Here is a 26941-nt window from a genome sequence, read left to right as displayed (position 1 = left end):
ATACACCACATTAATGGAATAAAGGACAAAAATCTTACGATCATCTCAATAGATGCAGAGAAAGCATTTGACAAAATTCAGCATCATTTCATGGTACAAACTCTCAATGAATTGGGTATAGAAGGTATGTACTTCAACATAATGCAGGCCATATTTGACAGTCTCACAGCTAGCATCATACTCAATGGTTTTCCGTTAAATCAGGACCAAGACAAGGATGCCCATTCTCACCATTTCTATTCAATCCAGTACTGGAATTCCTAGCCAGAGCAATTAGACAAGAAAAAAGTAAATAAATAAAGGGCATACAAACTGGAAAGGAAGAAGCGAAATTTTCTGTTTTTGCAGATGACATGGCATTATATGTAGAAAACACTAAAAACTCTACAAAAACTACTAAAACTAATAAACAAATTCAGTAAAGTTGCAGACCTCAAATCAGTATAGAAAAATCAATTGTGTTTCATACGCTAACAACAAACTACTGGAAAAAGAAATTGAGAACACAATCCCATTTTTAATAACATCAAAAATAATAAAATACTTAGGAATAAATTTTACCAGGGAGATGAAAGATCTGTATACTAAAAATTATAACATGTTGATGAAAGTAATTGCGGAAGACACAAATAAAGGGAAAGATATAACATATTCATGGATTGGAAGAATTAATACTGTTAAAAAGTCCATATTACTCAAAGCAAACTACAAATTCAATGCAGTTCCTATAAAAATTCCAATGACATTTTTCACAGAATAGAAAAAAAAAAAAACAATCCTAAAATTCATATGGAATCACAAAAGAACCCAAATAGGCAAAGCAATTTTGAGAAAGAAGAACAAAGCTGGAGGCACCACACCTCCTAATCTCAAACTGTATGACAAAGCTATTATAATCAAAATAGTATGTTATTGGCCTAAAACCAGTCACACAGATTAATGGAACAGAACAGAGAACCCAGAAATAAACCTATGCACATGTGGTCAATTAATTTTTGAAAAAGGAGCCAAGAATGGGGTAAAGAATAATGTCTTCAATAAGTGGTGTTGGAAAATTGGATATCCACATGCAAAAGAATGCAAAAGAATGAAAGAGAATGACATTTTACACCATGCACAAAAACCAACTCAACATGGACTAAAATCTTGAACCTAAGACCTGAAACCTTAAAACCCCTAGAAGAAAACACAGGGGGTAAGCTTTTGGACACTGGTAGTGCAATGATTATTTTTGGATTTGACACCAAAAGCAAAGGCAACAAAAGCAAAAATAAACAAGTGGGACTACACTGAGCTAAAGATTTCTGCACAGCAAAGGAAGCCATTAACAAAATGAAAAGGCAACATACTAAAATGGGAGAAAATATGTACAAATCACTCATCTAACAAGGTGTTAATATCAAATATGTAAGGATATTAACTGAATAGACATTTTTCCAAAAAAAAGATACAAAATGGCTAATAGGTACATGAAAAGGTGTTCAATATCACTAATCATCAGGGAAACGCAAATCAAAACCACAATGAGATGCCCCCTCACAACTGTTAGGATGTCTATTATCAAAAAGACAAGTGATAACAAATGTTGGCAAGGATGTGGAGAAAAGGGAATTCTTGTGCACTGTTGGTCGGAATGTAAACTGGTAAAATCACTCAGAAAGCAGGAGTTCCTCAAACAATTAAAAACAGAATTAATTTAATTAATATCAAGTGAGATGATACAGCAATCTTACTTCTGGGAATATATCCCAAGGAAATGAAATTACTATCTCAGAGAGATATCTGAACTCCCATGTTTATTGCAGAATTATTCACAAAGCCAGGGAATGGAACAACCTAAGTGTCCATTGATGGATTGATGGATGAATGGATAAAGAAAATGTATTATTTATATATATATATATATATATATATATATATATATATATATCTGTGTGTGTGTATATATATATATATATTTATATTTATATATAATGGAATATTAGTCAGCCTTTTAAAAGAAGGAAATCCTTCCTTTTGTGACAAGACAGATAAATCTGGCATTTTGCTAAATCAAATAGGCCAGACAGGGAAAGACAAATATTGCATGGTATCACTTACATGTGGAATCTTAAAAAAAAAAAAAAAGTTGGTTTCACAGAATCAGAGAGAAGCATCATGGTTGCCAGGGGGCTGGGGACTGGGAGAAATAGGGAGAGGCTGGTAAAAGGGTATAAACTTTCAGTTATAAAATAAATAAGGTCTGAGTATTTAACGTATAATATGGTGACCATAGTTATCGAGAGAGTAGAAACTAAGTGTCCTTATAAAAGAGAAAACAAAAAAGGTAACTATGTGAGATGATGGATTTGTTCATTAACTCAATGGGGGAAATGCTTTCACAATGTAGGTATCAAATCATCACGTTCTACACTTTACATATGTTACAAATGTATTTGTCAATCAGACCTCAATAAAGCTGAAAAAAAAATACCATTGAGGGAAGAGCCATGATTTCCAGAGCTGGTAAAACCTCAGCCCTGCTCTTTTTTTCTTCTTTCCCTATTCTTCCATGTCCCTTGCTAACTCTGCGTCCCCCACCCTAGTCTATTCAGATTGGGGGGGGGGGGGAGGGTAGATAACATCTAGATTCACCTAGATGTTTGTAACAGCAAGAAAAACGTGAGAGTGCCACGACTGCAGACCTTGAAGATCTCACCTGGACCCACGCCACTGGCATGATTTTTCTTCTCATTTCTCACGAGATGAATTTTCCAGAAGAGGAGCCTATAACCTGAAGGATTCCTTAATCTTGATCCTTGATGATAAATCTTAGGTTTGTTAATTAACAAATTTACCTTTGAAAGCAGTGACTCAGTCCCAGAGGATTTAAACTACCTGTAGGTGGGGAAAAAATGTTTCCAGCTTGTTCATTACCGATGTCTGCAATGTTGTAAAATCTAAGATAGCTTAGGTAACAGAGCTCTGAAAGTTTGGGAGTTGCTCTTCCAAGAAGCTTAGGACAAGTTATAAACAAAGTGTGTTGTTGTCCTTATTTTTTAATGTTTTCAGGAACTGGGGGAGGTATAGAGATGAATGGAACCAAAAGCCAAGTTCTCCGATCTGTCTCCCACATGATCCCATCCTTGGCTTAGTAGGATATAAATCAGTCCCTGTCTGTAAGATACAAAGTAAGACACATACCACTGGCTTCTAATGATGAGTAAAATCCCATCGTTGCCTATCGGAAGAGTCTGACTTACCCTGGAGACTATTTTACCACGCCACTCACACCTCCCAGCCTCATGGCCAGCCTCAGAGTCGCCTCACCTTTTTCAATGTAGCTACTCAATTGGAAGATGACACCACGGGAAAGTGCCCCCAGAGTGTGTTCTCTGTATTTCCTAAGGGTGTGTAAAATGCAGCTTGTGGATTTAATTAGAATTACCTCAGAGAAAAATCTCATTTCCCCTGCCAACAAGAAACATTAAGTGGAGCCAGTGATATTAGAATTTGAAATTCAGAAGAAGAATCCTCTGCAGGCTGGAACATTCTGTGTAGATAGGATTGTTCTTTGGGGAAAATGCTTGGCCTGGAGCCATGGGGGGTCTTGACAAGGCTCTTCCGTGTCACATTTATCAGCAGGAGATACATGGCCAAAATAAAAACAGGGAGAGATTTATGAAGGGTTTATGATGTCACAAAACGTTCCTCCCTTTTGGAGGAAGGTGGAGGAAGGCTTCGTTTGGGGTAATAGAGAAGAGTAAGTGTGTGTTGAAGGGTAGAGCTTTTTATAGGCTGAATTTATGCCCAGGAGTCTGAAACTTCTTTTCCTAGAACTAAAAGAACCCTATCCTTTTTCGCCACTAGCTGTCGATTCAAACCCATGCTTCAGAGAAAAGTGCTAACCTCAGGGTCCTGACTTACCGATATGTTACATGATTGTAAAGTGTGTCATGAGTCATTTGCTATTAATGCTAGTTAAAGTATGGAGATGTCAGGTTGTTTGATTTGTTTGAATACCTATATATTACGAAAGATTCAAACTTCTTTTAAGAGCTAAGACTAGGTACAAATACACCTGAGGCTTGGGACTAAAGACAGCATAGGACACGACCAAAGGAGTGCTCCATTATGCCTGGACCACTCACCCTGTGAATCATAGCAGGAAAAGGTTAGAAACTTTTGGCCTCCTTCTAATACGTACCTTCTTCCAGGTTCCCATCGTGAAGGGCAGATACATTGATTCTCTTCCTACTCTGTGAGGTATCACTATGTCACGAGTCAGTCCAACAGTTAATACTAATAAGGACTGAGTATGAAGCATAGAAAAAAATTAATGGCTGTAACTGTAATAGATAAACTCCACAAATCTCAAAAATTTACTTTTTGTTCACACGGAAGTCCAAGGCTGCAATTCAGCAGTCTTTCATTGGGTTCAGTGTCCTAGCCTTCTTCCACCTTGAGGCCCCGCCGTCTTCAATGCAAGGTTCTACAGAAGGAGAAAGAGAAAGCAAAAAAAAGCACACCTATACTAAACCACATCAGCTCAAGAAGTGACACTATCATTTTCAATTCCATTCTATTTATAAGCACTAGTTACACGGACACATCAAAATGCAAGGTGACCTCAGAAATGAAGACTCTGGCCAGAAAGCCTCAGAAACAACCCTCCACTATGGATGGAGAACACAAATACTTGTGAGCCTCTCTCTACCTCTGCCATATGGAAGAGAAGTCACTGAACGCTCAAGAAGGTAACAAAGCCAGACATCCTTTTTCCCAGTTCCTCTGGAAATCAGGATCATGGCGCAATTAAGTCAGTTAGATGGACCCAACCAGGATTTTGAATCTGCAACTGGCAGATCAAGGAACAAGAATAGGGGAGAATTATTTCTGGCCACAGTGGTGGACGGAACAACATACATAATGTCAATGGCAACAGCCAGGGTCCATCACTGATGGTGTCAGAGGTGGAAACGGTGGCACCCCACGCTCAGTTGTGTTCTCACAGCGCTGGGTCACGGAAGTGATTTGGGCTATACTTCTAGCTGCATGGATGCCTTCAGTGTCTGTCTGTTTAAGAAAGCTTAGTTATGTAACATTCCCAGAAATTCTATGAGCTATTCAATTTTCTATCAATAAATTATTTTTCTGCTTACATCAGTAAGAGTCTGTTTCTGTCGCCTGCAGTTCAAAATCCTGACGGATATAATAATATATGATGTTATTCTGAGTGGTAGTGGTGTGGGGAGATGGAACGTTAAAATAATGGTATTGGTTTTATTAGGCATATCTTAAAATGGTAGCAAGTGCAAATCCAATTAAAAGAAGCTCCAAAAACATTTCAAGAAATTGGCAGCATTGTTGGAGCAAATGCCAAGTCTTCGAGGTAACTATATTGAGTTAGATGATGTCGCTTGGATAGACATGTAAAAGGGGACACTTGGTGGTAATTTTTAAACCATATGTGGCACATAATGTGGGGTTCCTGGGTGGTTCAGTCAGTTCAGTGTCCCACTCTTGATTTCAGGTCAGGTCACGATCTCACGGTTCGTGGGTTTGAGCCTCTCATTGGGCTTTGTGCTGGCAGTGTGGAGCCTGCTTGGGATTCTCTCTCTCTCTCTCTCTCTCTTTCTCTCTCTCTCTCTCTCTCTCTCTCTCCTTCAAAGTAAATAAATATATAAATTTAAAAACATATTGTATGTGGCACATAATGATAGAAGGTTTAACCTCCACAAGGGAAGCGTATTAGATTAACGGTGTAAGAATGCTTAGCAAATGTAACCAGCATATGTACATATGACTTTCTAGGTGTTCAGGCTTATATATTATTGCCTTTTCCTATACTATGTATCTTGCCTTTACAGATAACTACAGTTACAGGTCTGCAAAAGTGCCTATCACTCATAGACGTTCACTTGCTAGACATCTCTAGTCTAGCAGATGATCAAAGGATTATCAGAAAATATTTTTCATTTTTAGCTATTGTGTTAGATAATTCGCAATCGCATAATAGATAATTGATGAGGAGATAAAATGCCATCTCTTTCATGAAGCCTGTTTTCTTTTCCCTTTTCTTTCTTTTTTTTAACTTTGCTTAAAACATCACTGGCATAAGTACTATTTTTCTCAACTTTGCTTTTTTAATGGTTAGGAGGTTCAAACTGGTATTTGAATTCCATCTCTACCCTTACCCGGTATATGACCTTGGGCAAATCATTTATTTGTTTCTGACTTCAGCCTTTCCCTGCATTGAGGAAGGGAGAGGACAGATTGGTGCAGAAGGAGCATAGATACGGGCTACCATCAAGGTTTAGCTTTGTTTTGTTTGAAACGTGCAGGAACTGCTTACATATTTTAAATAATTAATTAACCCACTATATAACTAAATCACACCAAGCCATACAAAGACCAATTATAAAATGTATAATGAACTAAAGATTTTGATTTATCCAGTTCTGAGCCCCCGAGCCCTCTCTCCTCTAAAAGACAAAAACTGGGGCGCCTGGGTGGCTCAGTCGGTTGAGCGGCCGACTTCGGCTCAGGTCACGATCTCACTGTCCGTGGGTTCGAGCCCCGCATCGGGCTCTGTGCTGACAGCTCGGAGCCTGGAGCCTGTTTCAGATTCTGTGTCTCCCTCTCTCTGACCCTCCCCCATTCATGCTCTGTCTCTCTCTGTCTCAAAAATAAATAAACGTTAAAAAAAAAAAATTAAAAAAAAATAAAAAAATAAAAGACAAAAACTAACAAACCAGTGCAAAATGTTGTCAAGTAACCAAATTAAGTAAGTGACCTGTCTTCTGGTAATACTGAAAAATCATTGGCTAAGGAAAAGAATTCACTAAACAGAGTTCCCATTTCTACTATTTATGTGCATAGCGAGAGTCCATTTCCCACCCCAAATCTGAAGAGATCAATGGAGCCTAAAGGTAGTAACTTCACATTTGTCTGCTCAGTTCCGAAATGCATCATCCACTGTGAAACAAACGATATTTAGAGGCTTCAATTTATTTTTTGAAATGGAAATAGAATGCATGGTGGTAATTGAAGGATCTGACTTGTCATTTTATGAATATTTTAGTTCCGTTATAAATTACTCACTTGTTCAAGTACGTCAGCCTTCTTCCCCTCACCTTTCCATGCCCTAAAACATCACCAGTCTTGTAAATAATTAAAGGAATATCAGAAAAAGTCAAAAGGAATTTGACCTCAGACTAGCCCATGATGGATAGTGTTACAGTTAGCCACAAATAAAGTATCTCTTAATTACTACTAATGGAATCACCACCCAGGTTCTGACAGCAAAGACTCAGTCTCTGTCACCTCTCTACTTGTAATGTCGTGATGTGGTCATAACTACCTTCTCCTCTTTCTCCTGTGACAGAGGCGAGGAGGCTTTTTAATGAAAGGCCACTCGCTTAGACTGCGTGGGTCTCCTGGCTCCTACCCTCAGAAGTCTTCAAGTGTCGGACCAAAGACCAGGACACTAATAAAAAGGTGCCGGTGGTGACTAAAACCACTGTGCCACTCCAGGTCTGCCCTCTTGGCCAGCTGAGCTAAAACGAACAAGCAAAAAACCCAATAAAGAATGTTCTATATGTCAACAAAAGTGGCAAAGGACAAAGGGGGACAAAGAAGGAAAAAAAAAAACTCAGCCAAATGGAGAAGGACACTGAAAAAAAAAACCATAATGGTTGAGAAAACTCAGTGGGAAGCTATCTGACGTTCACAACCGTGTTTCCCAATTAGTAAAAGCCAATGGTTGGAAAGAAAACTGTTGTCAACTCTGATATGCAATTGTTAAACCACAGGCGGGTTGAAGCATTTTGCTAAAAGATATTTCGTTAACAAAATGTCCTTTGGTTTGGTGGCCAAGCAATTGTAGCACAGGTGACAGGTTAGGCAATGTAACCCCATAGTTTATCAAATCATTCAAGAACAGCATGTTTTTAGTGGAATGTTACAAAAGAATACAGTGAATACAATATGTAGATGAGAACTTGTTTTATCTATCAATAACCGGTATAAAAAGCCAAACCGCAAAGTATCTATTGTCCTGTCTTGTGGAAACCCCCTAAGAATACCCTGAATCATCTTCAGAACTATTTACTGAGCATATAGCAACTACTCTATTAGGGTTTTGAATTGAGAGACCTTTTCCCTTCCATTTCAGAAACATAAACTCAGTAAAGAATTCAGAAAATCTTAATTCGTGGACAAGTTGATGTGAAACCAAAATTTAAGGAGTTTAGGCCCAGCCACTTTTTTAAGGCTTAATCTTTTATTACAAGCAGTGAGAATGTGTACGTTGTTCAGGATTTATATGTTATTACTTCTAATGACAATTTCAGTTTTCTCCTTAATTTTTTACATTGTGCTTAAAGTTCTATTTTTCACCTTCATTTTTACACAAATCATATGTTTTTAGTTTAATTTTTCCAGCTTTATTGGGATATCACTGGCATAAGACATGTGTAAGTTTAAGATGTACAATGTGATGATTTGACATACATATATATTGCAAAATGATTACCACAAGTTTAACACCTCTATCCTCTCACGTAATTACCATTTTTTTTGTGTGTGGTGATAACAATTAAAATTTACTCCCTTGACTTTTAAGCATATAATATAGTATTGCTAATTATAGTCAATACGATTCAATGCTACACGTAAGTTTCCCAGAGCTCATTCATCATGTAGCTGAGAATTTGTACTTTGACCAACATCTCATTTTCCCCATCCTCCGGCAACCACCATTCCACTCTCTGTTTCTATTTCAGCTTTTGTAGATTCTGCATATGAAAACATAAAATATTTGTCTTTCTCTGTCTGGCTTATTTCACATAGCATAAGGCCCTGAAGTTCAGTTCCATCCGTGTTGTCCCAAATAATGGGATTTCCTTTTTTTTTAATGGCTGAATAATATTTCATTGTATATATATATATATATATATATATATATATATATAATCTATTTGCTCATCAATGGGCACTTTTTACTTTTTATTCTAAGATTCAGTAACGTTTAGAAAAAAACCTACTCAATCTGAGAAGAAGTTTGGGTAGCAAGGGGAATCTAAGTCAGCACCCATGCCTGAGAATAAATGTATTAACAGCACCCACGTTTACATGCAGTAGACTTAGCCAGGACTTCTCCTTGTCGTCCACAAAGTCACATTACATGGAGGCTTTACACAGTCCTGTGCTCTGTGGTCACATTCCCATTCAGAGGCTGCCTCAAACACAGAGCAAATAGCATTAATGTTCTTTTCTCCTGTGCTTGGCCCAATTAGACAGTATTGCTCCAAACAATAAATGCTCATAAAAATAAGAAACATATTAGATAGGAAGGTTATTATTGCCCTGTGGCCTAGAAATTGGATTGGTTCACATATGTTTCCAATAGAATCTTTAATTAAGATCCCTTTCCTATCAATGTACTTCAGCAATTACCTGTATTGATGATGGGTCATTATTTTCCTGGTAACATAATAGAGAATCTCACAGGGGTGTCTTAACAAGTCACTTCTCTAGAATACTTTCTGCCTTTTGATTTTTTTTTTTCTATGACTAATGTACCTAAATGACTTAGTACTTCTCAACTCCTTTCTTCACTGAAAATGGAGTGTACATTTGAATATTACTTAAGTACAAATTTATGTGGGCTAGAGACCTCTATTCCTTAAGCACTCAGGGGAATAATTCATTCATGCATCGATCCCCTCATTTGGCAAATATACACTAGAGGCCTAATGGCTGCTCTGATATTGTTGTTAATAAGTAAGATTGTTTGTCTGCTGATGTCAGACTTCAGAGTTGAGAGGACAAACATGGGCCTGTGTGCCTGGGACCCAGACTGGCATCAAAAAATAATAATGACAATCAAAACTCATTTTTGATAGACCCCCTAAGCAGTATTGACTATAAATGGGATATTTTTGGCTGTGGTATGTCCTGTCAAATTTTGTTAAGGAGTCACCCTCCTTCAAGTAAGTTTTACCTTAAGGGAATGCCTTCCACACACCTAATTTTAAAGAATATTTCTTCTTATGTCTTGACCTCGCTGACCCCCGCTGACTTAACCTATGCTAGCTTTAGACCCCACCTCCGGGCTGTGCTGCCCCTTCCTGATGTGGCTTCACTTCTTCCATCATGATGTGTGACCCAGCCTCTCTCATCTCGGACTTTACCTTCCTTCCCACATTCTTTCTTCTTTACTCGGCATATTCCAAAAGGGCTCTAAAGAACCCCCCAGATCTCTTATTCTCATCCACTGTCCTCTGGATCACCCCCAACCCTACTTATCCCTGTGATTTTTGCTACTTTCTTCATCAAATGACACCACCTGTCTTCACGCCCACCTAAGGCACTTATCCGCGCCCCCCCCCCCCAAGTCTCTCTTGCGCTGTTGCCATTCCCAGGATGCTCTCCGATTTTAATCGTGGTTACGCACAATGGTCCAGTAGGTATAACATTTGAAAAATTTCATGATTTGTGACCTTGATTGGGAAACTTCCATCTTATACCTCCCCTCCCAGTTCTCCCACAGTTTGTCTACCATTAAAACTTAAGCATGGAGCAGGGAAGGCCTGGGTGGCTCAACTGATTAAGCATCTGACTTCAGCTCAAGTCATGATCTCATGGTACTTGAGTTTGGTGCTGACAGCTCAGAGCCTGGAGCCTGCTTCAGATTCTGTGTTTCCCTCTTTCTTTGCCCCTCCCCCCCCCCCACTCTCTCTTTCTCTCAACGTAAATAAACATTAAAAAAAAAAAACACTTCAGCATGGGAATGTAGTTAGAGAAAAGCATGAGGTAGGAAAAGGCCTAGAGAGGTAGAGAGGGAAAATGAAAGTGAACCCTGTTTCTCTGAGACATGAAGCAATTACGTAGAGAAGCGGGAAGGGACAAGTCTAGGGTTGCAGGATTGCTTTCTGGTTGCCCATCAATATTGGATGGGTAAGAGTCGAGGCATATATGGTGTGATAAACAAGGTTGAGGTGAACATAGACATCAGGAGGCCTTCATCCTAATTCACAGTTGGGACTCTGGGATGCAGCTTCTGGCTCACCCACCTGGGGGCAACTGTGTGAAAATGGTCTAGGTGGTATAGAATGGCTTAAGTAGAGGGAGGGTCAGAGATTAGTTCTCCAGGGTCACACTTGATTTTTACAGGCACAGGTGGAACCCAGATCTGTGTACATGGGCCTGAGGAGAATGTGGGTGTCAGTTTGGAGTCAGGCTGAGTTGCCACAGATGAGAAAAAAAAGTCAGGGATGTACCATGGTGGAGAGGGTGGGGGTGCAAAGCAGGTTTGGGCCTGCAGTATAGAGGGTATTGCCATCCCTCTGGGGTATCTACAGCACCAAGGAGTGTCCATAGAGTGCCAAATCAGCAAGAGGGTGCCACTGTGCTCTGACTACACCAAGGAAGAGTGAGACCGGACAACCCAAAGCCTGTGAGGTATACCTTTCACTGGGAGATACCAGCAGGGATGGAACCAGTCACATCTCAGAGGTCACCTTTCCAGAAAAAGCTTAAGATGACTAAAGAAAGGCCTGAGAATCTATTTCCTCACCACCATGAGAAGGCAGTAAATTCGTTTTCCACACCTGCTGTTATGTCAAGGTGCGGTCTGGAGATTGGAAAAAGTTTGAAATATGTATCATCTCTGTTAGACCGTGTTGTTTAAAAACCATGTCCAGATTAGGAACTAATTAAAAATCATCCCCGCACCCCCCAAACTGATATTTGGTCAGTGGTGGCTCATAGGGAAAATCCAATAAGTAATGGGGAAATGTTAAAAGCTGAGTTTCCTTTGCACTCCAGATGAAAATCAGTGAGTGTTTTTGTAACCCAACTTCCTTTGTCTTTTTCATCCCCAGCAATTAGAGAAGCAAATCTCCATTGCCTTGAAAATGAGGGAGTAGAGGAAAGCAGGGTGTCCCAGAGCCAATGCTTTTAGGGCAGCCAAATAGGGGAGCCTCCCTCTGTTTAAATTCAAAGCCTCTTCCACAATTTATTTACATTATTTTTGTTTTTGAAATTTGCACACACGTTTGAAGGTTACTGCCTGGTGAAGAATTGACTAAACATGTTTTTAAATGTTGTCTCTTGCCCCATTCACACGAGCACCAGTGGGATTGCAGAATCTTTTCTTCTGACATTTGAAAGCATTAAAACAGCTTCAGGGCTGAAGAAAACATCTTCCCTGTAATCTTTGAAAAGTTTAGTTGCTAAGGAGACAGAGGCCTTGGCCACCAGGTACGAAGGCCCCTGCAGTATATTCACATGGTTATTTAGCGAAGGAGCAGGAAACAAGAGGGAAGAAACAAGAGTTTGCCAGGATCTTATACCTAGAGTCTCTTTTGTTATGTAATGAGAGGAAAAGCCAAACTTGCCCTTCTCTAAACGGTACCATTTTTTTTTTTAAAAGATTTCAGTTTAGGTTCTGTGCCACTTTGACTTCTTAGCACCAGGCTGAAATGAAAACATCATTCTCAGAACAGCTACTTTGTAGAGAAGAAAGGATCCAAGGAGGCTTTTATAGAATCCAGGACGAACGATAGTCACCCAACATTACACTCTACTTTCAGGGAAGGTCGTCAACATCATCTCTCTGTAGTATAGCTAGTAAAGAGGAGAAAAGAGTACAATCTGAGATAGAAAGGAAAAGACATTGATGAGTGAATGGAACAAAAATACAAGAACAGTTCAAGTTTTCTGAGTGTGTCAGTCAAATCTTGCTTGTTCACGTGAAGCGACTTTTTCCTACTCACGATCTTTTCATCCCATGGCCAAAGAGTTGTGTAGAGCATATGAAAGAGCATGAAATCTCTCCTCCCCCCCGCCCCCACCCTTGATTCCTGCCTCCCTCCCCTGGAATGCATCACAAGCAGTTCTTAGCTGACTTTTCTTTTTGGTATGAGAGGGAGAAAACAAAGAGGGCCAGGAAAAAGCTGAGAAAAGATTCACTCTAAGGCAGCTTTCTCAATTAGCCTAAGGTATGTGCATACTTTAATATGGGATGAGTAAGACTGGACTTTTTATCTTTTATGTCCTAATACATAGCAGGGAAATGGAGATCATTTTGCATATTCTAACAGGTTGTTTCCTGTATCAACCATTCGCTAGGCCCTGCTGCTTTGTGCTATGCACCGAATTTCACACGTCAGATTTTGAGGGTAAAAACAAGTCTTCATCTTGCCTGGCCTGCCTGATTTGCTCTCTCCCTAGACAGTGAGTACTTTGAGTTCATGAAGACTAACTACTAAGCTCACAGGAAAAGAGAATTCTACCTTCTGGCCACAGATGCATCCAACCACAGGCCAGAAATGGTTATCTTCTCGGCACGTGACCGTTTCTTTTCTTTTGACTCCAACTTTCTTAGATGATGAACAAAGAGTCATTCAAATAACCTGGTTCTCGACGAGATTTGAGGTCATGCAGCTATCCTCATCCGAAAAATGAAACTCTTAAGTCAAACTGTTAAGCAGAACTCTGGTTGATATAATGTATATTTTCTTGTCTGTATTGCCCTCACTACTGTTTTATTTAAGTGGCGTTCCAAGAGACATGGTTTTGGGAGTTTCAAAGCAAGACAATTGGTCTCCCTGAAAAACCTGTGCTTGAAAAAGAATTATGAATACAGCGGACACAAGAAAACTTTTGCAACTTTTCTTTTTTTTTTTATGTTTATTTTTTCGCTTTTATTTTTTTATTTTTATTTTTTAATATGAAATTTATTGTCAGATCAGTTTCTATACAACACCCAGTCTTGGAGCTTTTCTACACGAATGGATGGAGTGGCAATAGGAAGTAAGATTATAAATGTAGTGGACACTTAATAATCAATTAATTAACTAATGAATAGCTGTTATATGCAAGATTGTTTTGAAGACTTTAGAATGTTTTAATACTTTTCAAATTTTACTCTATATCATGAGCCTGAAAACATATAAATATGTTTTTTTCTGTTAAGCAAATACGTTACCGATGGAACTTCAGGAGGATCTAAGCCACGAATACAGTTCTTTATATTCCAACTCTCATAATTAAAAAGCCACATGAAGAAGGTAAAATAAGTAAGTAGCCCATAAACATGAAATGACTCACATGGTAACCGTATTTCATACTTTGTACCAGGAATTAATGTGGAATAATATTCAATAGAATCATCCTGGCAGGATGCGATTCAAGTCAAAGTTCTGGTACCTGAGTGGTACCTTAAGTGGGTACCTGAAACAATTGTACTATTTTGGTTTCCAATCATCCTACTCTATTGAGAGCTCTGTGGTTGTTAGAATTTAGATTTTTATTGCCCCAAATGCCGGCCCAGTATTAGTGTTCCCATAATAAGTCAGGATTCCTTTTTACACAACATTCCATTTTCCTCATATAGATCAGAATTTTTCAATTAAACTCCTATTTAATTTTTCTCTTCCCTTTAGAATACTAAAAGGGATATTGTTTTCTGATTCTTCTTAATTGTTCTCCTTTTTCTGATCCAAATCAATTGAAACATCATAACAGCCTCAAAATTAATTACAAGATTTCCCCTCTGCTTGGTTAGATACGTACACATCTCAGAATGTGACGGCTGCATTCATGTTACTAATTACTCACAACGTACTTTGATGGCTGTGTGTCTGCACCGGCCCACCTTTAGTTAGGGGTTGTTTTGTTTACAAAAAAAAAAAGGGAGGGGGGAACATAATGAAAAGGCATTCATAATTTTGGTTTTCTGTGACTGAGCAGAATCTACCGGGCCTTTTGCCTTACTGGCTCAGTTTGTGCTCTTTTCTTTTTCTTTTCTTTTTTAAATCAAGTTTGCATAAAGAGAAACCAAACATTTTACTCTAGAGTGTGATTTTTGTCCGGAGGGGAGAGCTGACCAGGTTCCATCCACACCGGGAGACAAGACCTGCCTTTTTAATATCCCTAAAATCTGTAACAAGGGAAAACTAGAGCCGCTAGAAACTTCGAAACCCCCTCCTCATTGTCTTACCGTCTTCCCCGTATGATGTGCAAAATCCATAGAAAATGAACTTTAGAGAGAAAACATTTTAGAGCATTTGGATCATTTTAGAATTTTTCTGTCAATTTGTTTCTGCGAGACAGAATGCGGCAATGATATTAACAGAGGAGAAAAAAAATATCTTGGGAAGTATTTTAGAGACAAAACAAGCCATCGTATTTCATTGCCCCTAAAGTAAGTGTTGCAGGGCTGGGCAGAGGGCTGGGCAGTTTGCGCAGCACCAACTTCAGTGGGAATCATCTACATACAGGCCTGTATGCGCAAGTCCTCTTGTGGGGCTGTGAGACATGGCGCCCAGATACCCGTCCAAATGGGAAGAGGTGTGTGTGTGTGTGTGTGTGTGTGTGTGTGGTTGTTTGTTTATTTATTTATTTATTTATTTATTTATTTATTTATTTTTGATGCTTATTTATTTTCGAGAGAGAGACAGACAGAGCACGTTTGGGGGAGGGGCAGAGAGAGAGGGAGACACAGAATCCGAAGCAGGCTCCAGGCTCCAAGCTATCAGCCTTGGGCCTGACGCGGGGCTCGAACTCACACACTGCGAGATCATGGCCCGAGCCGAAGTCGGACGCTTAACCGACCGAGCCACCCAAGTGCCCCGATTTTGTGCGTTCTTTAGTGAGGAATTTATTATTTTAAGATGAGTCGGACAATAGGCTTTTTTTCTCCTCAAGGGAGAAAAACATTCTTTGTAGCTCCACACTACCTAGTTCTAGGTACTCTGTAAATATTAGTTGAAAAAATAGATGAGCAGACAGCTACCATATCTTTCATTTTCCTCTCTTTAGACTCTTTTCCTACTTGTGCAACCATTTTCTAATAAAACCTTTGAACATGAAACGAAGTGAGAGAAAGTAACAAATTAGAAGACATGCTTGCAAGATATAATGTGGTATGACCCCACTTTTTAAAATAATTTATTGCCAAGTTGGCTAACATACAGCGTATACAGGGTGCTCTTAGTTTTGGGGGTAGATTCCCATGATTCATGGCTTATATACAACACCCAACGCTCATCCCAACAAGTGCCCTCCTCAATGCCCATCACCATTTTCCCCTTTCTCCCACTCTCCCCCATCAACTCTCAGTTTGTTTTCTGTATTTAACAGTCTCTTATGGTTTGCCTCCCTCCCTCTGTGTTTGTAACTATTTTTTCCCCCATCCCTTCCCCCATGGTCTTCTGTTAAGTTTCTCAGGTCCACATATGAGTGAAAACATATGACACCTTTCTCTGACTGACTTACTTCAGTTAGCATAATACCCTCCAGTTCCATCCACGTTGCTGCAAAGGCAGGATTTCACTCCTTCTCATTGCCAGGTAGTATTCCATTGTATATATAAACCACATCTTCTTTCATCCATTCATCAGTGGATGGACATTCAGGCTCTTTCCATAACTTGGCTATTGTCAATAGCTCTGCTATAAACATTGGGGTACCTGTTCCCCTATGAATCAGCACTCCTGTATCCTTTGGATAAGTTCCTAGTAGTGCTATTGCTGGACATGATCCCATTTTAAAATATGAATGACGCTTTTCAAGTCTGAGTCCTTTTCTGCGTAGAGGGGAAGAAGGGTCCTTGGCAAACTGGAACACATGGTATTGACTAGATGTGTATTAATTATGGAGTTATTTAAATCCCAAAGATCTCTTGAGCCAATCGGAAGGGCTATTTTAGATTTCAAATAAATCCTTACCTCACTATCACCTTGTGTTCACACCTGAAGCTCTAGAGTGTTCCTCCGGTTCTTTCAATTCATTCATGTCTAATTTTCTAGTAATTGGAACATCATTTTCCAATTTAAGATCATAAAAAAGAATTTAAATGTGAATATACTTTGGAAAAGCAACATTGATTTATAGTAATACTTCCAATAACTGATACTAGATTATTCCCTAAGAATCCTGCATAAAAGACAGGAAGGAGAGACAATAAGGCAATAGGTACCCGATTCTCTCTTCTCTTGAAGAGGAGGGAGAAAAGCATTTAAAAAAATGAATCTGGAGCATTAAAAATAGGCTTTCTTTGCAGACTTTCTATTTTGCCTGCATTCATCTCTGTATCACAGAAAGAGCTAAAACCTGAAAGAAGGCCATACACACATCAAGAAAAAAAGAAAATAAACTTAATTAGAAATGAACCATTGGTATTCTATTTCTGCCAAGTGTTTGGGTGGTTTCCCATAGTACACAGCTGTATCATTGCTATGAAATTGCTAAGTGTAGAAGGAACCCACCATTATCTATCCCACAATAATCCACTCCTCTACAATTCTCCCCAAAATGGGCACAGATATCCTTTGGGTATGATGACCTTCTAGTTTATCAATCAGACCTATAAACACATCCTTCAGCCCTCCAAATAAACATTTGTGCTCACTCCTGAAACTTACTGATCAGCCAAGGGAAAGAATTAATTAAAACTAGCCCAATAAAGCACATAATTCTTAATTGTCAATTAACAATATGGTTCATAAGCCTGGGATAGAAAATCTATTTGTAACCACTGATGGCTGAGTTATAAAACTTTGTTGTTATTGTCATCTTAACCTTATATTTTGGAGAATGACTGAGGAAGACAACGAAACAAAGGATAATTTAAAAGGATTTAAAAGGACTACTACTTAAAAGGACTTTTAAGGGTTACATCTATATATTTAAAACGAGTATGCTATGGTTCATGCTACAAATAGCAGAGGCTCAATAGCCAGGACCGTTGATTATTCCTCTGAACCATGCAATCTTAAGAACCTGTAATTGGACTACATCACCGGAAAACAGAACCTTGGTTCCTTCTATTCAAAGAGCGATCTATGAAGTAGCAGCTTTGCACCCCTAGAAGCTGGTTAAAAAATGCAGCTTCTTCAGACACACCCCATTGTTGACCAATCTAGATCTTGTCAAGAAGGATGAAGAAAAACAGTTGGAGATTAAAGTTGTGTGCAGGAGGGAGTGGAAAGAAACAGCTGTCATGGGAAAGGACATGCAAAGTCTAAGACATGAAGATTTCTAAGTCTGAAGTCCTTCAGGCTCTCTCATACTGCTAAAGCTTTTTTCACGGTAGAGCCTTGTTTTTTTGTTTGTTTGTTTTTTCCTGGGTGCTTTTGAGGGTTTTGTTTGTTTGTTTGGTTTTTGGTTTTTGGTTTTTTGGCTTGTTTTTATTCAGACAGCCAGACACGCCACAGGTAGCCTTGACTTTAGGAGGGAAATGACGAAGGCCCATAGGAGAGATCTGAAAACCTCCCTTAGCATGATCAGCTTTAGAGAAGTCTATGACAGGAACCCAAGGAACGCAAGTCCCAGGGAGAAAAAAGAAAAACAATATATAAGCACTATGATGCAAGTGAAAACAGTTTTCATCAGAATATTCATGATGTGAGACACCCAATAACTAGTCTGTAGTATTTCACTAGCCAGCAATGATGCCATACTTCCTGAAAGAAAAAGGGCCAATGACAGTAAGTTTCCATCTACTGAGTGTCTACTATGTGCCAAGCACCGTACTAGACATTTTAATTTGTTTTTGATTCTATGTATTTGTAGGGAGTTGCCACATTCCATCTTCTCGCCTGTTTGAGCACCACTGGATCGCCTGCTATATTCCTTTGACAAGATAGGACATAGAAGCCCTTCTGCGGGGTGCCTGCTCCCTCGAATTTGTCCCAATCACTACGGCCCCATCTTCCACATGTTTATATAATTTCTTGTCCATAACGCTCTCCACTTCTAGTGGTAATCGTGTGCGTTAAACTAAAATAGCAAATGTGCTGAGAGAAGTGCACACTACAAAATGATACTTGTAATATCAAGCACTTTCAAAAGAGTATGACATTTGCATTAGGTCATTAAATATATTCCCTCCTGTCAGAGAGCGCTTTTGTTGTTCTCAGCTCTCTTCTAACTTGGTTCATCTCTCGAAAGTGAAAGTGTCCTTATCTCGACTAAGCCATCCTTACATAATCTTCTCCTTGCGCGTGTAATTATTATTCTTAGGGGAGGATAATATCACTCTACATGAATAGAGAAAGATACCAAGCAAAATATATTACAAATGTATTTGTCGATAGACGTGTTCCCTTTAAACCTGTTGGGTGCAGGCCTTAAAATTCCTTCATTGTTTATAGGCCCCAAACTAGGATTCCTTCTAGAATCTGGATGCTCAAAGCTGCAAATTAAAAGGCGTGCTCTGAGTGTAGCTGGATACCTTCCACCATGCTACTTTAAAGAATATATTAAAGAGAGGGTGAAGGCAGGTGGTACATTTTTAACTGGCAGCTGAACATTTGCTTGGCTTAAAGCCAAATGAAATAACATAATCCTCACTGACTGGTACACTTCTCCCTGATCCCTTTAAATTCCTCTTTCTCAAATTCTTTATGACATTTAAATATCCTTAGAATTAATCAATATTATAAAACAATGAGACGGTTATAAATGAAGACAGCCAGTAGCGATAATCATGCTAAAATGGCTATTTTTTCCTGAGTATTTTAGAATGTTCTCTGACTTCACACGGATTATCAATTCCCACAAAAACGCTATAAGAGAGAGAATCTTACTCCCATTTTATAGATGAAGAAAGTAAGGCTGAGAGAAAGAAAATGACTTGCCCACCTTCCCAGAGATCATCAGAGGGGAAGACGAGAATCAAATTCAAGTTTGTTGGTTTTACTTCATAGCCCATGTTCTCTTCACCATAGTCTCTGATAATCACGCTGTCTAGATTCCCTTTCAGTGTTTCTGTATCTTTAGAGAAAGCTACCTAAAACTTTTCCAGGTTTTCCTGCCAGGAATAAATGCCAATAAGAATACCACTGGAAAGTGACTATTTTCAACTCCGCCGTTGAAAGAATAGCGCCCACGTGGTTAGTGCTCAATCAATGTTAAATAATAACAGTTCAAACCCAGTAATGATGAAGCAGGAAGCGCCTCCCTCTTTATACTTTTAATGACTTCATAGGGTTCTTTTTTGTTAATTGTTTAATCACAAATTTCAGTTATTGCTATTTACATGCTCTTTTTCAACTTTTGAATACAGACTTATTTCTATTTTGCCAAGCTTTCAGAAACACCAAATTAGAAACAAGCCTATTGTCTTCCACACAATTTCTGCACTGTGAAGAATGAAAAACGCGACCAGAGTGCCTGCGTGCCGAAAACGGGAAAAGAAAGAAAGGAAAAGAATCGATTGTAAGTTGTGTAAGGAATGCCACCTCTGGGTCCAGTGCACCGAAAGTCAAGAGTCACTCTTCCATCATGGAAAGCACCCCTCACTCCACCTTAAGGACACTAACGGACACACCAAACAGGCTTAGCTTTACACAGCTAGAATTATTCTTAGAAATATACAGGGGTCATTGAATGAACGTAAAACTGACAATCTTTTGTCTTGGGATGAGTGAGTGAATTGCTCTTTAAAAGAATAAACTGATTAATTCTCTCAGTCTCCATCAGTCAAATAGAGATTGAAAAACAAAAATTTCACCTTGCCCTGGAGAATTAAGAGAAAGATACATATATGAAGATTAAGCTTGGCGTTTGCCACTTTTTCATGATAACCCTCCCGTACAAACAATATTGCATTAAGTATTAGGCCACCCCTATGCCCTCAAACATTCACACCTGAAGTTTACCTCCAAAGCAGTTGAGTTCTTAAACCACCATCTAAACTGAGACGTGTATGTACAAACTTTACTATTGTTACAACCAACCCTGAAAATTAGCAATGGCATATGGACTTGTGGCATAAAAAGCTTTAAAAGAAAGCCTGGGGAAATCCAACAGAAAGCCTCGACGATGTATTGGCATGGGTGATTCCATTTGTTTCTGAGGATGCCCCTGTGCTCTTAAATTTAGCAACATTTGAAGAGTAAAGGGATTACCAGGTAAGTAAGAAGAGAGAAGATATGAATCAGAGGCTTGCCGTTGGGCAGGCCCCTGACAGATTTTATGTAGCTTATACATTGCTTCCTAACATTTGACTTTTTTTTTTTTTTTGGTCCGTGCTTAAAAGATGGAAAATTCTAAGTAAAATCCAGATTCTTTGGTTGTAAACATTAGTGAGGGAACGCGAGTAGTAACGTATCTGAGCGCTTTTCTACCTAAAGGATATTTACTTGCATATATGAAAACAATGATATCCTAAAAAGCTCCTATATTCAGAATTAACTGACATGGCTCTGATTTCACTCCTACCCTTAATCAGCTGAGTGCTCTGCAACAAATTATTTTAACGTCTTGGACTTGGATTTCTTCCTTAGTAAAATAAAGGTACTGTATTAAGTTACTTATCAGATGCCTTGCATGTCTAAAAGGCTGTGTGTCTTGCGTGGCTAAACTATAGGTGACAGGGAATCAACCTGATGTATAAGTTACCTGTTAGTAGGAGAGTGAGGGTGGTTGTGGGGAATGCGGAAACATCCTGATGACACTCCCACAGGTGGTGAGAGAAACTGAAATTTTAATTTCCTCCGAATCATGAACTTCTAAGGGAAAAGAGTAGGGAAGCCGTACTTCCTTTATAATGCCACAGAAAAGTGAGGGAATTCATCCTATTCCAAAGAGAATTTAATGGGAAAATAATAATAATTCCGGGAGAAAGAAATTCGACCTGTTATGGGTTGAATTGTGCCCCTCAAGCACACACACACACACACACACACACACACACACAAAAGTGTGGCAAGTTCAGCCCCCAGTATCTTAGATTGTGACTTTTTTGGGAAAATGAGTATTTAAGGAACTAATCAAGTTAAAGTGGGGTAATTAAGATGAGCCCTAATCCAGTATGACTGATGTCCTTATAAAAGGGAAATTTGGCCAAGGAGACACAGACAGATGAACAGAAATAGGGAAAACACTATCTGTAAACCGAAGAACATCCGAGACTACTGACTAGAAGCTAAGAGAGTGGTATGGAACAACTTCTCCCTCAGAGCCCTCAGAAGTACTCAACCCTGCCTTGGTCTTGGGTTTCCAGCCTCCCAGTTTGTAGTACTTTGCTAAAGCAGCCCTCGAAAATTTATACATCATCTTACATCCATTTGCCCCCAGCTAGCTGGAGTCACAGCACTATTCCTGGGGGAAAAAAAGGACCCAGGGAAGAAAGAAAATAAAAAAGAAATACTAATAGAAACGGTAATAATATCCTCGTGACCTCTGCAGAGACAAAAGGCAGATCACCTTGGCTCCTTTGATTCTTAATCTCCACATTCCAAAGAGGGGCCAGTAAGCACCTAGTTCTTGACTAACTTTTCTAAATCTTAAAACTGCTTCCTAACCTGGAGCCAAGACCCGTTCCATAATCTGTAGGATCCAGTGCAAAATGAAAATGCAGCGTCTCTTGTTGGAAAATTGTTAAGAATTTCAAGATGGCAACAGCAGAGCATTCAACCACGAATGCAGCCCTGTGGGACTGCACAGGCTGCATACCTATGAGGCGCAGCCCGTCAGATGTTTGAGAAGGCCACTAATGTCTTCACTCCACTCTCTTTGCTGGGTAATTCTGCAAAGTATCTTATCTCTTTGTGGAGCATTTTTGACTCACTCACAGTTGGTCAAGTCCAAATTTTCTAACAATTTCCCATCATCTCTTTCCATAAGCACGTTTATTTGCCAAATGTGCCGAATCCATTCAATTTCCCAGCTACCATGCTGGCTCCTGAAAAAGTCACATGGGACCTTGTCTGAAATCGTGTATAATTTAGTGGCAGAAATAACTACAACCCAAGGAAGTGTGTCGTAAGTAAGATAAAGGAGATACAAACGTTGCACTGTAGATATTCAAAGAGGAAGACTTCACTTCCGGGTCGGTTGCTTTTAGAAAAGCCAACATTGGGAGGACCCTTAAAAGAATAGATTGGGTTTTGCTAGGCACTTACGAAGACAATCCACATAGAAGACCTAATATATGCAAAAGCACAGAGATAGGATGCAAAAATATATATTTGAAGAACATGGGCACTTTAGTATAGGTGGAAACAGAAGGAGCCATTTGGGGGTGAGCTTGAGGAAATGGGTCAGGAGTAGATAAGGAGGCCTTTCCCTATTTAGGAGACTAATGGTGCAGGACAGCTGGCTTAATTATGTTGAATGGCCAAAAATAAGCACTAAAGATGAGATTAATTGAACTTCAAATTAGTTTTATGTCTGATAATAGATGGCACCATCCTTGAAGATGTATGTAAAATCTATCTTACCAAATTGTTGAACACTGAAAACTATTTTATTCCCATGGGGAAAAAATCTTTTTAGGAAATCTTGGGCCCACACAAGCAGAGGAAATCCTACCCTCTTTGGGTCCTTCTGATAAGCTGGTACCAACATTTATTTGGGGACATATCATAGTGGATTGCAATTATTTGTTTTCAAGTCCATTTTCCCCACGAGACTAGGAGTTGTTCCAATTCAGAGACTGTGTCTTATAAGTCTTTCTAATCTTGCATCTAGCATAATGCCTCATATACGGTGAGTGTTTAGTAAATATTTGTTAAATGATGAAACAATGATTGCTGCTAGATGAGGTTTCCCATGCCCATGATGCTTTGCCTCCAAGTCTGGTTTCATCATCCCTCGGTGTCCTTGGTCTCATGGTACCTGGTTGCTGAGTTACATGGTACTGTTGGTTTATTACATTTGGCAATGAGCTAACTCTTTTGTGGCAGAGTCGTCCCTGCTGAGATAAAGGTGAGAAACTCTAGGTATGTGTAACTAGATCAGTGACAGCCATAGTGTGAGTACAACATCCCCTTCCTAGGCAAAATGGCTCCCTGATGTTCAGCTCAAGGACTCAACGTTGGAACGCAGTGAAGTAACACGTGGCAAGAGCCATCCTATCCTTCTGCCACCTCAGGAGTCTCTCTGCTGGTTAACTCTAAAAAGTACTTTTAATGTGTCCTCACGCCATCCTCTCTTATTTGTGGTTTATTTGTTTGTTTGTTTCTAAGAGAGTATTTGATGGCGCTGTCGCCTCAGGGCTCACTTCAGTGTGTGGAAACAGGAAGAAAATTCCTCTGCTGGATGGCTCTGTTGTTTGGTTGTGGAAAGGAAGACCCTGTGACAGAAAAACTGCCTACAACACAGGCTGGTAGGTGAGGCGCTTTTAGATGGCATGTCATGTGAGACACTCACCATGGCATCCAGGGACCCCAGTGGTGTTCCCACAGCCTCATAGCACTTACAAGGACTAATTTTAAATCACTTTGATTTTAAAACAATTTGAAATCAGGGTGAGCATCAGAACAGAGTTTTATCATTTTTTAAAAACATATATGGCGTAGCTCCCGAGTTTAGCGGTAACAAGAATAAAAGACTCCTCTTTGTAAAGACTGCGATGCAGATTAAATTGGAGTGAAGAGGAAAGTGCTGGGCTCACTGGATCTGGATCCTAGCACAGTGCTTACTTCCCAGAATTCAGTTTCCCCTTCGATAAAATAAGACAATAAAAATGACTACTTCACAGGCAGCTCAACAAAAACAGCACTCTTAACAAATTAATTGAGACTGTAGCACATATTAATTCCTCAAATTATTATCATAACTAGCACTGGTTCTGATGCCAGTCATCTTAAGTAGTTTGAATCCTATTTTTCTCAACATCTCCTAATCATATAGCCTTGACACTATAAAGAACTTCTCTTTGTCTCAGTTTCCACATCTGTAAAATTGGCCAGAAAGCCCTCCCAGGACTGGTGTGAATATGAGATGAGCACATATCTATGTATTTGGCAGAGTGCCTGGTATATAGTAAGCACTTAATAAATGGAAACTACGATTGGTATTATTCCATTGCTGCTAAGATTATCCAAAGTGCAAAATCAATGTTCTCTGGGAAAAAGAAAAGAACCCACTGTAGCCATTTTGAAGATCGTTCTGAGGACCAAGAAGCCAAGAGCTAACAATTAGATGATATGTAAGATGCAAAAGTTCAAAAAAAAACCAAAACATTACATTCCTTTTGCAAAAATATCACCTATTTCTTTTGAGATAATAGTACAGAGTTGCCATATACACTCATTCCCCACCTTTCTTAATGTTAGTATTTTAAACGACAATAGTACAATGATCAAAAGTAGCGAACTAACATTGGTACAATGTTAACTAAACGACAGGTTTATTCAGATTTTGCCAATTTTCCATTAATATCCATTTTCCATCCCAAGCTCAAACCCAAGGCTCCACATGGTATTTAGTTGTTGGCTTTCTGTACTTTCCCCCATATGTGACCGTTTCTCAGTTTATCATTGTCTTCCATCACCTTGACCTTTCAAAAAATGCTGGCCAGAACATTTGTAGACTGTCTCTAAATTTGAATTTGTCTGAGATGACAAAATTTGGGGAAGAATACCAGAGGTGAGGTGACTTCTCAGTGCATCTGATCAGGAGGCACATAATATCAACAGGCTTTGTTATTGCTGGTGTTAACCACGATGACTTGGCTAAGACAGTTTTCCACCAAATTTCGCCAATGTAGAGTGACCATTTTTCACTTTCCTTACTCTATTGATTAGAAGTCAGTCACTACGTCCCACTCCTCACCCAAAGGGCAGAAGAAATAAACTCCACTTCTTGGAGGGAGATGTATCCAAGAATTCATGGATGTGTGATTACAACCAGCACAAAATTAATACTTTGGAATCATAATTTACAGTGATGCGGGGCGCCTGGGTGGCTCAGGCAGTTGAGCGTCTGGCTTCGGCTCAGGTCATGATCTCACAGCTTGTGAGTTCGAGACCCGCGTCGGGCTCTGTGCTGACAGCTCAGAGCCTGGAGCCGGCTTCAGATTCTGTGCCTCCCTCTCTCTCTGCCCCAACCCACTCGCATTGTGTCTCTGTCTCTCTCAAAAATAAATAAACATTACAAAAAAATTGTTTTTAATTTAAAAACTAATTTACAGGGATGCAAAAGTTCCTCCTTAAACTTTTGCCCACTATTTTAGCTTAGTGTTCTTGTGGTAATGTTCTGGTGATAATTTTCTCTTTCCCTCATTTTATCTATATTTATTAATTGGAATTTCTCTGTAAGGAAGAAGTGTCCTATCTTATTTACTGATAAAAGCATGGTCTCGTCAATATGTATTTTATCCTTGGGACTACAATCTAATGCTATCTTTATTTTTCTTTTTCAAATTATTGTAGCTTTGGCCATTGGGAGATCTTTAAAACTGCTGACTTCTGTATCTTTTTGACTTTTTTTTTCTCACTTCCGTACTTCTTGAAACCACAAGATGCTTTGGTCTCATCTTGTTATTTTCCCAGCTTCAGCCCTTTCTCTGGAGATCTTTTATTGGAAAATGGTATTTAGAAACCAAGTTCTGAGTGCTGAGTACGTTTCTTGCTACTAAGGTTATCACTGCCAGTAGGCCTTCTCAGGGAATGTATGTATGTATACCAACCAATGAATAAATGTGTGCCAACACACACACACACGCACGCACGCACGCACGCACACACACGTTTATGTATGTACATTTATTTGTGTATTTAACTGCATGCGTATTAAAATAAAAGAGTTCATACTAATATCTCTGCATGTCATCTAGAACCATAGGGTTCTTTCTAGCCATCCCCCTGCTTATTTGTAAACTTCTTTCCCTGGCAGTGAGAAATCTGGCATTTGATTTCTATAATATATGTATTTATTTTGCTCCGTTCTCCTATGCATATAAAGTAGTTTCGGAACTGCTAACCCATACTCCTGTAAGAAACCAATTTATCAACTGGAATACATAGTTTGTGTACAGTTTTGCGATGTACGGTTTTGTGAATTTTGACAAATGCACAGAATCATACATCTACCTATCTGTCCGATGCCATCTACAATACCATTCAGAACATCACCCCCCAACTTCCCTCATGCTCTCCTTTGTAGTCAAGCCCTCTTCTACTCCCCTACTACTGATCTGCTTTCTATTTCTACAGTT

Source organism: Panthera tigris, chromosome C2 (assembly GCF_018350195.1).
Source record: "Panthera tigris isolate Pti1 chromosome C2, P.tigris_Pti1_mat1.1, whole genome shotgun sequence".
Taxonomy (NCBI): domain Eukaryota; kingdom Metazoa; phylum Chordata; class Mammalia; order Carnivora; family Felidae; genus Panthera; species Panthera tigris.
This window is presented reverse-complemented; position numbering follows the sequence as displayed.